General features: G+C 41.5%; 1 protein-coding gene across 2 annotated transcripts in view; it reads left to right on the top strand.

The window, feature by feature from the left end:
• Window positions 1–126: 126 nt before the first annotated feature.
• RBMS2 (RNA binding motif single stranded interacting protein 2) overlaps window positions 127–12980 on the top strand; it is an 87646-nt gene continuing 74792 nt past the window's right edge. For both annotated transcript variants that reach the window (XM_057557226.1, XM_007179617.3), the window contains exon 1: window positions 127–360. The gene's annotated coding sequence lies outside the window, so the exon portion shown is untranslated. The remainder of the gene's footprint in view (window positions 361–12980) is intronic.

Below are 12980 nucleotides of genomic sequence, written 5' to 3'. Positions count from 1 at the left end.
ATCTTGGGGGCGGAGATAAGACGAGGCTACCCAATGAAAGCAAGGCGGTGGGCCGCCCACAAAATCCGGCGGATTCCTCCGCGTTCCGGCCCGCTGCGGTCCGCCGTGCGTGCAAGCGCTGAGGGCGGGAAAGCTGAGGTGGGGCAGTTGTGAAGGCGGAGGACGCGGTGGCGTCAGAACGATGGAAATCTCGGAAAGAGGGGAAAGCGGTACCTCTCTACACTCGGATAAGAGTGAGCCCTGCTCAAGAGGCCTCTTAGTGACCTCCGATATTCGAAGGCCAAAACCGGCCTTCAGTACCCGGCCTCGTAGCGCGGCGTGGAGGCCCAACGAATGCCTCGTTTCCAGCACGCGGTGTTGGTGAGTGAGGAGTCATATGGCAGGAAATTACCCCGACCAGAAACAGCGCCCGGGCACTTCAGTGAGATCATGAGGCGGGGGAAAGGTCATCCTGGGCTGCTAGGGTGCCTGGGTTCTCGTTTTACCTCTGCCAGTTATTTGGTGTTTGTTTAAGACTTAGGTGTCCTTAACTCTGAGCCCTTAAACATTTTATAAGCCGTTAGGTGCCCCCTAAATTTTAGCTAATTTAATTGCTTGCCTCTGTATTCCTCGCAGGCAGAAAAGATGTACAAAAAGAATTTTGGAAACTAAGCATATTCGGGAATTTTATCATTTGCAACTAGGAGAGCATTCACCTATATCTTCACAGCATCTGTATTTAGTAGGAGCTCATGGAAATAATAGCTATTATGGTTTGTCAACCACTTTGTATAGTCTGTCTCTCCCTCTTACCAGAGACCTAAAGAATAGTTATTACTAGTCCCATTTTGAAGATGAGGAAACTAAGACTCAGAAATTAACACTTTTTATTTATTTATTGGATGCATCAGGTCTTAGTTGCAGCATGTGGGATCTTTTGTTAAAGTGCGCGGGCTTCTCTCTAGTTGTGGCGCAGGGGCTCAGTTGTCCCCCGGCATGTGGGATCTTAGTTTCGCCACCAGGGATCCAACCAGCATCCTCTGCACTGCAAGATGGATTCTTAACCAGGGGACGACCAGGGAAGTCCCAAGACTTTTTTGAATAAGATAACCCATCTAATAAGTACCAGAGTCAGGAATCAGACCCAAGTCTCTGACTACAAGGCTCTCTCCATCATGCAGCTCATCCCAAAAGTAACCACTGAATTATTCCAGTTGTTCCTAAAGGAAGCATTTATGTCGAAGCAGTATAATACGGTACTGAGAATTGGCTAGAGGCCGGCTGTATCACAAAATGTCACTTGCTTTTCTTTTTGTTTTTGGGTTAAAATGAGCATCAAGGGTAACTGTGGGAAAAGAAATATCAAAACGATACTCTGGTGTGTTCTGTGGAAAGGCAGTTATCCTTTGGCTTGGTTAAGGTCAGAGGGTTTATTAGTTTGAAACCAGGTAGAGTGACCTTCCTTTTGTTTTTGTTTGTTTGTTTTTCCCTTCTGTAGTTATTCCTTATCTGCCCTATCCATTCTCCTATAGGTAGGACTCTAATTCGGGGACTCCAGCTTACCCTGGCTGCCTTATTAATGGCTTTGCCCATTACTTCTTTAAGAAAGTTCTGGGTCTTAATACTTAGTATAAATGCGAACCAGCATTAATTTTTCCAAATGTAGTAGGCTAATCTTATCCTTGTTTCATAAGAATGTTATATCTCTGAAGTTTTTTGAGCTGTCATGAGAAAGATAACGTGTTAGGGATTTCTAAACATTACCCAGAAGGTGTTTGCTTCCTTTTATTTCCTACCCCTGCTTTTTTGAATTAGCTTTAATTATAATCAGTAACAAGTTCCTCACTCTTTTTCTTCCCAGTTCTCTCTGATAGTAGGAACGGGTTGGGCAGTGAAGAAAGTCTGCCTGTAGAAGGGGAGGTTCTTTGCATAGAGATCTAGCACTTTGACCTTTGGACTGATTCTTCTTCCACTATAACATTGCTACTTTTGCATGAGGATGGAGGGTGAACCGGTGACTTGGGAGGCCCACAGCATTGTGTGAAGTATAAGATATTTAAGAACAAGTTTGTCATCCCAGGTGGTTAGAGTTTGGCAATGTCAAGTTCTTTTTTTATTTCTGATTTGAGAAGGTCCTATCCAGTTAAATCTTTGCAAAAGTACTAGCCAGCTGTGACATGGCCAGCTAGACCCAAAGCTTTTCATAAGCTTTCAGGTATCTCTAATAGTAGGTTTTTAGGCCAGTCCCTTGTTGTGCTAGAGTTTTGTGGTGTATGGGGAAGGATTTTTTTTTTTTTTTTTTTTTTTTTTTTTTTTTTTAAAGGATTTTCTTATTTATTTATTTATTTATTTATTTATTTATTTATTTATTTTTGGCTGTGTTGGGTCTTCGGTTCGTGCGAGGGCTTTCTCCAGTTGCGGCAAGCGGGGGCCACTCTTCATCGCGGTGCGGGGACCGCTCTTCATCGCGGTGCGCGGGCCTATCTCTATCGCGGCCCCTCCCGTCGCGGGGCACAGGCTCCAGACGCGCAGGCTCAGCAATTGTGGCTCACGGGCCCAGCTGCTCCGTGGCATGTGGGATCTTCCCAGACCAGGGCTCGAACCCGTGTCCCCTGCATTAGCAGGCAGATTCTCAACCACTGCGCCACCAGGGAAGCCCATGGGGAAGGATTTTGAATTTTTAAATCAGAAAAGCTATATCCTCTGTGGTACAAAATTGGAAACTTGATGCTTATGTTTGGAGGATGTATATTTGTTATGATTTACAGACTATCATTTGTTCTACTCTTTAGACTGTAGTTAGAATCTTAATTAGTCAGAGTGAAAGATTATTTCACCTAAGTTATTTTTTTCATTAGCGTTTGTTCTGCAAAAGTTACTATTGGTGCACATTCCTTCCTGCCTTAGTTTCTCCATTTGTAAAAGATAATCTTGTCTTTTACTGGGTAAAATATAAGTACTGGGAACTCTGACATAATCATCTTCAATTCATTCAATGAGTATTTATTCATTGGCCTATAGTGTGCCAGGCCCAGTGCTAGGAAATCCAGAAATTAAAAACAAAAAACCAGTTTCTGATTATTGGAAGAAATGAGAAAGCCAGTGTTTAAAATTCCTAATGAAAAAATGCTGAGGTGAAGAGATATGGAAAAGGAAGTAGAAAGAAGGGACATCTAACTAGGCTCGGGGTGAAGGGTAGCTAAGATAAAGGGGGAGGGACATCAAAGGGAGGTTGGGGGATTGGAGCCAACTCTTTCTTTTTCTTTTTCCCATTCATGGATGGGTTTTTTAAACCCCCTTTTTTTAAAATATTTATTTATTTATTTTTGGCTGCATTGGGTCTTCGTTGCTGCACGCGGGCTTTCTCTAGCTGCGGTGAGCGGGGTCTACTCTTCGTTGTGGTGCGCGGGCTTCTCATTGCGGTGGCTTCTCTTGTTGTGGAGCACGGGCTCTAGGCACGCAGGCTTCAGTAGTTGTGGCTCACAGGCTCTAGAGCGCAGGCTCAGTAGTTGTGGTGCACAGGCTTAGTTGCTCCGTGGCATGTAGTATCTTACCGCACCAGGGTTCGAACCCGTGTCCCCTGCATTGGCAGGTGGATTCTTAACCACTGCGCCACCAGGGAAGCCCTAAACCCATTGTTACTCATTAATTGTAAGTAGTACAGATATGCCAAAAATATAAACAGACACTTAATGGCGTCCTACATTTCAAGTGCTTTTTTTTTTTTAATTTTTATTTATTATTTATTTTTATTTTTGTCTGCCTTGGGTCTTTGTTGCTGTGCGTGGGCTTCTCACTGCAGTGGCTTCTCTTGTTGCGGAGCACGGGCTCTAGGCGCGCGAGCTTCAGTAGTTGTGGCACGCGGGCTCAGTAGTTGTGGCCCACGAGCTCTCGAGCGCAAGCTCAGTAGTTGTGGCGCACGGGCTTAGTTGCTCCACGGCATGTGGGATCTTCCCCAGGCCAGGGCTCAAACCCGTGCCCCTGCATTGGCAGGCGGATTCGTAACCGCTGCGCCACCAGGGAAGCCCCTGACGTTCTTGAATACAACAAGTTTATCAAACCATGAACCTGTAAGCAAGGTAGTCAGAACCCCACAGCCCAGTCACAGGGGGAAGCAGATCTCCCCCACCCTCCAAACGGTATCTTGAAGAGGGTTACGTGGCACAACATGGACCATGTAAAATCTGAGATACTACAAGCAAAGAAGCTCACGGGGCGCAAAGAGGAGGGTCTGCTCCAGGGGCAAGCCCCACAGCAGTAAAGGAATGGGGCAGGGGGCCAGACTCCTGCCTTCCCTCCCCTGCTTGAGTGCAAGTATTTACCAGTATTAAAATAAAAGGACGAAACTAAAACCCCATTTTACCAAAAAGGCGACTGAGGGACAGTAGTGGCAAGTAACCGACTGAAGACCTGAAGGGGAAAACAGGCTTATTTCCGCAGACATTTCACCTGTCTGGGACATGGGATAGAGGACAGCCTTACAGGGGAGGTTGCCTTACTGAATGAGGCCACGTGAACAGAGTAGGGGTAGCAAAATAGAACGGAATCCATTTCCCAGGGAATGACTGCCTTTAGACTTCCCATGCTTTTAGCACAGAGACGTTTCTGGGCCACTGTTAACAGAGGTGAATTTATAAAATGGTCAAACTCTTTGGGAGGCAGGAGGGAATTAAACAGAAGGTCCCAGGTTAACTGAAGGCAAATTTACTCAACCTCGCTACAGTAAGGGACCCATGAACCTACAGAGCGTCCCCTCTACAATGTGCAGAGTGGAAACTCTTACCTGACCCTTTGCAAACCGGTCCTGTGTCCAAAGCTCCCCCTATGAGAGGGACACGAACATCAGGCTTTTGATTTAGAAGCCCAATCAGAGAGACACACTGTGTCCCTGAAGAGGCACCTTAAAGAACTGAACCTGGCAGGTGGGCAGATTCCTGGCATGGCGTGAACTGGGGTCGACCGGGCCTGGTGGCCTATTGCTTCCCGAAGACCAGCCTCAAACGGGAAGGGCTGGTAGGAAACCCCGGAACAGATCCTGGGGTGAACTGGCTCCCTCTCAATCTTGCCCTCCTCCAAAACTGAGTCTGGCCTGATTCCTCTAAGGAGCAAGTCTTGCCCCTAACACACTGTGAAACCGGAGACCAGAAGGTGCATAATGACTCCAGGCTGGCTCTGGTCCACACCGATGGACCCTGCTTAGACTTATTTGGCTGAGCTGCCTCTCCAGGGAAGGGAGGAGAGGGTGAGCGGGGGTGTGGCATTTCCAGTGAGGAACTGCATGGGGGCAGGGCAGGGTTCTGGGGAGAACGAGGCCGATGGAGCCGGGCTTCATGCAGAAGCAGCGGGGACACTCCCACCAAGCCATCCTGGGCTCTAGTCACGAGTCCCTTGGAACACTTGGACAAGCCGGATAGGAAAGAGGGTGGCACCAGCTCTTCCTTCACCTGGAGGCAGGGAGACCCAAAGCAGGGCAGAAAGGGTCCTTGGAACTGGATCAGCTTAGAGCCTCTTATTGCTTATTTAGTCAGAAAAGCATAGCTGGACCCCATGGCAGATTTGGCCCAAGGGCTAACCCTTAGGATGGGGCTTGGGAGAGAGGCCCCTCCTGCAATATTAGGATAGAGGCCTAGGCCAGGGCCTTAGAATCAGAAGCTCCCATTTTCCTTCAGGAGGTGTCGTTCCTGGCCGGCCCTGGAGCCCTCTTCCCCTACCTGCATGAAGCAGGATCCCACAGGCACCAGGGAATGATGCCTGGGAAATGATCACATGGGCTTTGGGGACCCTGTTCTACTCATGTGACACCAAAGGGAAAGACAAAGCCTCACAACCTTGGGACAAGGAGGGGAGGTGGCATCACAATGCTAGAGAAGGATGCTAGGCGGTCAGAACGCCAAGCTGCTGCTCCACCACCTGGTCCCGGCTAGCTCCTCAGACTGGCCTAGTGTGTGGCCAGTCTGGAAAGGATAATGGGGGTAAGTCCTGAGTGGGCGGTGTTCTTGCACCTGAAGCAACTTACAAATGCTTTGTGACATCTGCCTCCAGGGAAAACAGAGAGGGGGGATAGGCCATGGTTAAGGCAGTGATGCTGAAGTGGGGCTCCCTCTGGGGAACCCCTTGTGTGGAGCCAACTCTTAAAGGTTGAGAGATGTTTTCAGGGACATAAGGAGAAAGGTGTTCCAGACAGAGGGCTCTGCAAGAACAGACATCATGAGAGGAACAGTTGAGGGACTCTAGATGAGTTTGGTTGGAGTGAGTTTGGTTGGGAGTGAGAATGTGTGGACCAGTGAAGCTGAGGATATACTGGGGACTGCATTATGAAAAGTTTTGAATACTATGGTAAGAATATTCAGCCACAGCCTACAGGCAACTCCATAGTAAACCTTCTTTTAAAGCTCCTCTTTCATTTAAACTTACCATCCCATTGCTTCATAAAGAAGCCCTCAATTTCCTACCATTACACTCATAACCAACATCTATCTCTTCAGATACTATTTAAGAGGAATCCTTCCTCCACTCTCAGGTTAATCTCTCTACTTACTTTGCTCTATTTTTCAACTTCTTCTGATGACTCCATCATTCAGCATTTAAATATGCTCAGGACTCTGCCATCTTAAGAAACAGCCACTATATTTTGCCTCTTTTTGTGTGTGATTAAATTAAAATATATTTCAGTTAAGTAGCTCTATGCAATTCAGATTTTCCATCAATATTGCTTTTTTTTCTTTTTTTAAAATTTGAGATATAATTGATATATTTTTACTCTTATCTGTATTCCTTCCATCACCAAGTTTTTTGAAAAAGTTGTTACACTTACCACTTCTTTATGCTCAGTTATTATTTATTATGGTGAAACTAAGCTGATGCTGCCATTGTGTTGCTTTGGGCTCATAGGCTTTAAGGGATTCATTGGAGTTGAAAGTTTAAATAATAATTCATCAAGGTCAGGAAATAGATTAATATGTTTAAAAACTCCTAAGACATCATTAGTTAAGCACGTGTATTGGAATCGGATTTTTTTTTTAATTAAAAAAATTTTTTTTTAATTAAAAAAAAATTTTTTTTAATTTGGCTGCACTGTGCGGCATGTGGGATCTTAGTTCTCCGGCCAGGAATCGAACCTGGGCCCCGGCAGTGAAAGCGCTGAGTCCTAACCACCGGACCGCTGAGAATTCCCCTTGAATAGGGTTTAGATTCTGACTAGAGCACTATGGTGCTGGTGCACATATTTTAACTTGATGTTAGACCTTCATGGAGTAAATGAAATTTCCTCTAAGTTCACATGTATCTATGATGTATTCCAGTATGCTTTCCTAATTCCTCTTTGGTTTAGCAGTTACACACAAATTTTATAGGACTGAAAAATATAAACATGAGCATGTCAAAAACAAGTCACAATATTATCATCACACTGGTGAGATTTATGATGCCCAATACATGTTTTCTTTATTTTGCCAAATAATGTCTCCTGTAATTTGGCTTCTCTGATGTCCATAAGAATAGATTATAGCAAGTCCATATTATTATAAGATGCTAAGAGAATGTTGATTTTGCTAAAGTCTCTAAAAAAGATTTTAAAAAGCTCTTCGTAGACTAAAGCTAATTTGAAAGAATTTGAACAGCAAAAAGAAAAATACTTAAGTGATTGGTAGCATTTTCATACCTTTCTTAAACTTTTTTTTAACCTAAAGAATATGAAAGATGTTTTCAGAATCTTATATTGCCATATAGTGACCAAAAACATTCTCTAAAAGACTAGGTAAAATTAATTTTTAACTACACTTATCTAGTTGAACACTCCATAAGCCGTAATTTCTCAAGATGTTATGTAATTTGAAATGTTTTACATCATCCACATTTACCTGTCAATTTGCTAAAAGCTGTTGTTACAGCTCTCTGATCTTTGGGAAATTTTTAGGTAAAAACATTTTAGATTATCAGGTAATTTATGTAGTAACTACTACTTAGGTAAGAGATTTTCAGAGCTAAGTATTTACTTACTGATTTGCATTTATTATTCCAGTCCAGTTCAATTAGGTGAAAAATTACAATAAAAAGTACAGAGGTGCCAAATAAATTTATGATATATGAAATGGTTACTAATATAATATAATTGCCATTTTGTGAGAATTATTAAATGCAGAAATGGAAAAAAGTAATAAGTACATATAAATTTTCTGTGATAGTTACTGGCAATACTGGTACTTGATTTCAAATTTTTATGAAATATTATCTTAGTTTTGATTTGCATAATTTTCATTCCTGTATTTATAACAGAGTTAAAATGATTTAAAAACTATTTAAGGAACTCTATAGGATTACAAGGTTTAACAGAATTTTTTTTCCTTTTTAAAAAATTTTTTTTTTAACTTTTAAATTTATATTGGAGTATAGCCGACTATCAATGTAGTGATAGTTTCAACAGAATTTTTATTATTCAGCATATAAGCCCAAACAGGGAAAAAATATAGGTCATAAAACTTATCAATTAGCCAACTCATTAATAGGACTATTTTCTTTTAAAATTTTAGTTATTCATCTGGTTCAAAATTCAAAAGGTACAAATGGGCATATGGTGAAGTCACCCTCCTGTTTCTGTTTCCTAGCTACCCACTTCCCCTTTCCAGTGGCAAACGTTGTTATCGGTTTTCTATATCTCCTTCCAGATATATTTTATTCATGTCTAAGCAATTATATTTTTTCCTGTTTTACACAAATGGTAACATAATATAAGCACTGTTTTATATTTTTCCTTAAATTTTTTTTTTTTTTACTATACGTCTTGGAGAACCTTCCAAATCAGTGTATAATGTGCTTCCTTTTATGGCATTTAGTATTCCATTGTCTGGATGTATCATTATTATTTTAAAAGTCCCCTATTGGTGAATATTTGTATTGTTTTCCATCTTTTGTTATTATTAGAATGACTTCATTTCCTGGTTTGTTTGGGACAGTCTCAGCTATGCCAATTGTCCCAGCTTAAATTTTTTTTTTTCTTTATTGGAGTATAATTGCTTTACAATGGTGTGTTAGTTTCTGCTTTGTAACATAGTGAATCAGCTATACATATACATATATCCCCATATCTCCTCCCTCTTGCGTCTCCCTCCCACCCTCCCTATCCCACCCCTCTAGGTGGTCACAAAGCACCGAGCTGATCTCCCTGTGTTATGCTGCTGCTTCCCACTAGCTATCTATTTTACATTTGGTAGTGTATATATGTCCAGCTTAAATATTAATAGTGTCCCCTTTCTCTTATAAAAGTGTCCCGATTTGGACAAAACAAAACAATATATTTTATGGTTACCTTAGCTAATACAGTGCTGCAGTGAATAAGATTATATATCCTTTTATTTTGCAAGTTTGCAAATATAACTAAGTTAAATCCTAGAAGTAGAATTGCTGAGTCAAAGAGCCCGCATGCAACAACGAAGACCCAACGCAGCCATAAATAAATAAATAAATAAATAAATAAATTTTAAAAAAAGAAAGGTATATACATTTGTAATTTTGATAGATGTTGCCATATTGCCTTCCATATTGTTCATACCATTTTCTAGTCTCACCAGCAATCAGAAGAGTACTTGCTTTTCCACCCTTACCTCAGTTCATTATCACTTTATTTTTTAATTTTTATTTATTTATATTTATTTTTGGCTGTGTTGGGTCTTCGCTTCTGTGCGAGGGCCTTCTCTAGTTGCGGCAAGCGGGGGCCACTCTTCATCGCGGTGCGCGGGCCTCTCACCATCGTGGCCTCTCTTGTTGCGGAGCACAAGCTCCAGACGCGCAGGCTCAGTAGTTGTGGCTCACGGGCCTAGTTGCTCTGCGGCATGTGGGATCTTCCCAGACCAGGGCTCGAACCCGTGTCCCCTGCATTGGCAGGCAGATTCTCAACCACTGCGCCACCAAGGAAGCCCTCACTTTATTTTTTAATGTTTGTTTTTCCAATAGGTATAAAATGGTATCAGTGTTTTTTTTAATTTTTCAATGTTGTTTTTATTTTACTTTTTAAAAATTACCAATGAGGTTGAGCATCTTTTTATATGTTTAAGAACCATTTGTGTTTCCGTTTTTATGAATTATTCATGTATTTTCCCATGTTTTTGTTGGATATTAACCTTTTTTGAAATGAGTTGCATACATTCCTCCTCCTCCCAGTTTATCATTTGACTTTTGGTTTTCCTTTTACAGTTTTGCCATGTAGGAATTTTTTATCTTTACGTAGTCAGATTTCTTCATCTGTATTTTCTATTCAATGAATATCAAAATCCATTATTCAGCTGGAATCATGTGTAATCTTTGATTTCCTTATCCTTCAGACCCTATAATAGGTCTCAGATCCATCTACTTCTCCCCATTCTTACTCTTCTAGTTAAGCTTCTTAATTTAGTTCTCCCTCCCATCAATTTCACTCACTTCTATTCTTAACAGCATAGCCACAAGTGATCTTTCAGAAATGAAAATCTGGTTATGTTGTGTTTTTATGGAACCCATCGATGATTTCCCAAATCTAACATAACTTAAAATATAGAGGAAAATGAATGGGGAAAAAAACAAATGAGAGATGAGGACACTTAGCAAATGTAGATTACTCTTTTTTTTTTTTTAAGATTTATTTATTTATTCATTTTATAATTTTTTATTTTTGCTGTGTTGGATCTTTGTTGCTGTGCGCGGGCTTTCTCTAGTTGTGGTGAGCGGGGGCTACTCTTCACTGCAGTGCGCGGGCCTCTCATTGCAGTGGCTTCTCTTGTTGTGGAGCACGGGCGCATGGGCTTTAGTAGTTGTGGCACACAGGCTCAGTAGTTGTGGCTTGTGGGCTCTAGAGTGCAGGCTCAGTAGTTGTGGTGCACGGGCTTAGTTGCTCCGCAGCATGTGGGATCTTCCCGGACCAGGGCTCGAACCCGTGTCCCCTGCATTGGCAGGTGGATTCTTAACCACTGTGCCACCAGGGAAGTCCAGATTTCTCTTGACTATGGGGAAAATTAAAAGACCAAGAATAGCTAGAGAAGAACCTATAGTTCAGGGAAGGGAATTTTGTTTGTTTTGCATGTTTGTTTTTGTTTTGTCTTTTTAAGAAAATCATCATCGGGCTTCCCTGATGGCGCAGTGGTTGAGAATCTGCCTGCTAATGCAGGGGACACGGGTTCGAGCCCTGGTCTGGGAAGATCCCACATGCCACGGAGCAGCTGGGCCCGTGAGCCACAACTACTGAGCCTGCGCGTCTGGAGCCTGTGCCCCGCAACGGGAGGGGCCGCGATAGTGAAAGGCCCGCGCACCGCGATGAAGAGCGGTGCCCGCACCGCGATGAAGAGTGGCCCCCACTTGCCGTAACCAGAGAAAGCCCTCGCACGAACCGAAGACCCAACACAGCCAAAAATAAATAAATAAATAAATAAAGTAGCTATAAAAAAAAAAAAAAAAAAAAAAAAAAAAAGAAAATCATCATCTCAGTATGCTGAGGAGGAAAGCCAGTAGAGATGAAAAGGTTGAAAATAGCAGGTGGATATTATATGCTAAGATTATAGGGAGAAAAAGTGAGGTAGAAAGCTTGAGAATGGTAAATATTTAGAATAGCTTTTGTAAAACTAAGAGAAGGCACTAACTAGAATCTTGTAGGAGTGTTGGGAAATATCTAAGAGCCTGTTTGAGATGAGAAGTTTGTAGTTTAAACATTTACGCAGAAAAAAAAATACAGATAGTTTTATGTGGGAGTGCTGTGAAACTTTCAATGGACAGATAATCCCAATCTTATGCACTTTGTTCCATGAAATAGAAAAAGAAGAAAAACTTTACAACTTGTTTTGTTAAATTACTGTATACTTTAAAACCAAAACCAGACAAGGACAATTTAGGAAAGATAATTATAAAGACATAGGTGCAAAAATCATAAAACATACATTTTATGATCAAGGAATTTTTATCTCAAGGTTGCTAGAATGGTTTAACATTAGAAAATGTGCATAATTACCAAATCAACAGACTGAGAGAAAATCTATTTGATCCTCCTGGTCATTGCAGAAGAAGTATTTGATAAAATTAAATACCTATTCGTCTTCAAAGTTCTTAGCAAACTAGACAAGGAAAGGAATATCCTGATAAACCTGACAAAGGGTTTATCAGGTAACAGGCCTGGTATCACAACTTCTGTTAAATATTTTATTGGAGGTCTTATTATTGTCCAGTAAGACAAGAAAAATAAATAAAAGGTATAAAGGTTACAAGAAAAGATACAAAATTGTATTATTCACAAGTGATATTTATGAGGAAAATCCAAGTGACAGGTAAATTGTTGGGGCTAATAAGAGAGTTAAACAAGGTTGCTAGATAAAAGATCAGTATCCAGAATACAATAGCATTCCTATATTGAAGTAATAATTATACCTATTTTTTATGGCATTACAAACTGAGAAGTGCACATGAATAAACCTATTATAGGATGCATAAGAATTTTAGGGAGAAATTAGTTAATGGAAAGGTATACCATATATTGCAAATTCTAAGCTGGCTCCCATGATCCCTGCCTCCTGATATTCATGCCTTGTGTAAACCCTTCCTCTTGAGTATGAATGGGAACTGTGATTTGCTTTTAAGAAATAAAATCTGGCAAAGGTTACTCTCCCTTGTTGGCATTCAAGAAGCAAGCTGCCATTTTGTGAGCTGTCCTAAGGAGAAGGCCACATGATAAGGAACTGAAGGCAGCCCCTAGCCAACACGCAGCAAGAAATTGAGGCCCGCATCCAGCAGCCTGCAAGGAACTGAATGCTGCCAAAAATCATGTGACAGAAGTGGGTCCTTCCCAACTTGAGCCTCAGATGAGAACTCAGCCCTGGCCAACACTGACTGTAGCCTAGCTAAGCCATGCCCAGACAACTGACCCATAGAAACTGTGAGATAATAAATATGTGTTGTTATATACTACTAAGTTTACAATAATATTTTATGCAGCAATAGACAACTAATATACTGTGTTAAATGGAGGGAAACAATCAAAAATATGGAGG

The sequence above is a fragment of the Balaenoptera acutorostrata genome, chromosome 11, assembly GCF_949987535.1.
Source record: "Balaenoptera acutorostrata chromosome 11, mBalAcu1.1, whole genome shotgun sequence".
NCBI lineage: Eukaryota > Metazoa > Chordata > Mammalia > Artiodactyla > Balaenopteridae > Balaenoptera > Balaenoptera acutorostrata.
Note: the sequence above shows the minus strand (reverse complement) of the source record. Positions and strands in the feature narration are given on the sequence as shown.